Source organism: Euprymna scolopes, chromosome 18 (genome assembly GCF_053919585.1).
Source record: "Euprymna scolopes isolate OS-2025 chromosome 18, ASM5391958v1, whole genome shotgun sequence".
NCBI lineage: Eukaryota > Metazoa > Mollusca > Cephalopoda > Sepiida > Sepiolidae > Euprymna > Euprymna scolopes.
In genome coordinates, this window is record NC_136499.1 from 50,061,780 (window position 1) to 50,064,581 (window position 2,802).

General features: G+C 39.3%; 1 pseudogene; it reads right to left on the bottom strand.

Moving 5' to 3' along the window:
- Positions 1-493: 493 nt before the first annotated feature.
- Positions 494-601, bottom strand: LOC145298028 (U2 spliceosomal RNA; annotated as a pseudogene).
- Positions 602-2,802: the final 2,201 nt, after the last annotated feature.

Below are 2,802 nucleotides of genomic sequence, written 5' to 3' on the forward strand. Positions count from 1 at the left end.
ATATATATATATATGTTTGTATGTGTGTGTGTGTGTGTGTGTGTGTGTGTGTGTGTGTGTGTGTGTGTGTGTGTGTGTGTTTGGTTGCCATCAGCTATAAGCGAAACCGAAACCAAAACTTATGAAAATTGTTAATAAAACTATTTATAAAAATAAATTAAAGGTCATGGCAATTAAACGACAGTCACTCGGAAGAAAACAAGGCCGATAGCCATTCGTCGCGTGCTCTCGAGTAATGAATGAATGCGTGAATGTAGGATTTACATGATATTCTTAAAGATGAACTAAAATGACCGAAAAATGGGCTGAAATGACTTAAATAAATAAAAAGTAAATGACTTAGAATGACTTTAATAAATTAAGGATGAATTACATGACTTTAAAAATAACTAAAATCCTTCAAAAACAACTTGAATGATCTGGAGACTGACTTGAATGGCTTTGAGAATGACCGGTTGTAAAGTGGGTGATCATTTTGCATAAAATTAATACAGAAAAGTGACTCCCCCCAATTTATATCACAAAGTTACAAGCATAAGTACAGCATGTAGTAAGAACAGATACTACACTTTGATCTTGGCCTAAAGGCCAAGAAAAGGGTGTTTATTTGCTCCTCCACGGAGCAAATTAGGCACAAGGCTGATTTTTAATGTGAGGAGTGAAGGGAAAATAGGGACCAGCTCCCCGGGGAGTAGATGAGCTGGATAGTGACAATTGGTATGAAGAGTTTCCCCTACATTGACCAAAGTCATATGTATGGTTGACCCCACATATGGTCTTTGCTTGCAGTATCTGCCGGAACAGATACTACATTTTGATCTTGGCCAAAAGATCCAGAAAAGGGTATTTATTTGCTCCCCCACCGAGCAAATTAGGCACAAGGTCGATTTTTAATGTGAGGAGTGAAGGGGAAATGGAGACCAACTCCCCGGGGAGTAGGGGAGCTGGTTAGTGACAATTGGTATAAAGGGTTGCCCCTACATTGACACAATCTTATACGTGGGGTTGCCCCCACATATGGTCTTTGCTTGCAGTATCGGCCGGAACAGTTGGCCAAAAGGCCAAGAAAAGCTTAAAAAGCTAAGAACAGCATCTATTAACAACAGACCTTTGATCTTAACCAAAAAAGCCAAGCACAAAAGTGTTACGGACAAACCGACCGACCGACCGACCGACCTATAGACTTATAGAGTCGCTTGCACGCGATTAAAAATGTAAGTGTGACAAAGAAAATAACACACATGCTATCGTATTAATACATTAACTGTGCAATAACCAAACCCAAACAAAGCTTTTACTGACCTTTATTTGACACCCATTTTTGTTTAATCATAACACATATTAATTAGGTAAAATTAATGTATGATCTTATACAAGTTATAAAATAAAAAGAAAATATTTTTTTTTTTACTTATTAGTTTTTCTGGGATTTATTTAATGTAAATTTTTATTCGGTAATTTTTTTTTAATTACTTATTCATAATATGTGTAATTATTTATTTGGTTATCGTATAGAAGTCTATTCTATTTTGAAAAGTACTCGCTGTTTTGCTTCTACAAGTAAGTCAATTGTGGTATCTTTAAAATTTTCAATTACTAACTTCTCATTTAAACACAGACTACATGTATCGGTCTAAATATTTGCATGGCCATTCATAATATTTTCCACTTGAATATTGTCGAGTGTACGGCTACTTTGAGCTTTTAGTAATCGTACATTGGTGATATTCTAAATCATATTTTTTTATTGAATGCGTTTTTGTGCATATTATAATGAGTTTGGTATTATAAAGCTGTTCGTAGTAGTATTTTACGTTATTCGTGTTTTTATATGAAAATATTGTGATTTGGAAAACGATATTTTTGGTTCCTCAGTCATTTTGTAACGGACAAATTTCTATAGTTTTTCACTTTATTATTAACTTCTTTCTATTTGGATGTGTGTGTGTGTGTGTGTGTGTGTGTGTGTGTGTGTGTGTGTGTGTGTGTGTGTGTGTGTGTGTGTGTGTGTGTGTGTGTGTGTGTGTGTGTGTGTGTGTGTGTGTGTGTGTGTGTGTGTGTGTGTGTGTGTGTGTGTGTGTGTGTGTGTGTGTGTGTGTGTGTGTGTGTGTGTGTGTGTGTGTGTGTGTGTGTGTGTGTGTGTGTGTGTGTGTGTGTGTGTGTGTGTGTGTGTGTGTGTGTGTGTGTGTGTGTGTGTGTGTGTGTGTGTGTGTGTGTGTGTGTGTGTGTGTGTGTGTGTGTGTGTGTGTGTGTGTGTGTGTGTGTGTGTGTGTGTGTGTGTGTGTGTGTGTGTGTGTGTGTGTGTGTGTGTGTGTGTGTGTGTGTGTGTGTGTGTGTGTGTGTGTGTGTGTGTGTGTGTGTGTGTGTGTGTGTGTGTGTGTGTGTGTGTGTGTGTGTGTGTGTGTGTGTGTGTGTGTGTGTGTGTGTGTGTGTGTGTGTGTGTGTGTGTGTGTGTGTGTGTGTGTGTGTGTGTGTGTGTGTGTGTGTGTGTGTGTGTGTGTGTGTGTGTGTGTGTGTGTGTGTGTGTGTGTGTGTGTGTGTGTGTGTGTGTGTGTGTGTGTGTGTGTGTGTGTGTGTGTGTGTGTGTGTGTGTGTGTGTGTGTGTGTGTGTGTGTGTGTGTGTGTGTGTGTGTGTGTGTGTGTGTGTGTGTGTGTGTGTGTGTGTGTGTGTGTGTGTGTGTGTGTGTGTGTGTGTGTGTGTGTGTGTGTGTGTGTGTGTGTGTGTGTGTGTGTGTGTGTGTGTGTGTGTGTGTGTGTGTGTGTGTGTGTGTGTGTGTGTGTGTGTGTGTGTGTGTGTGTGTG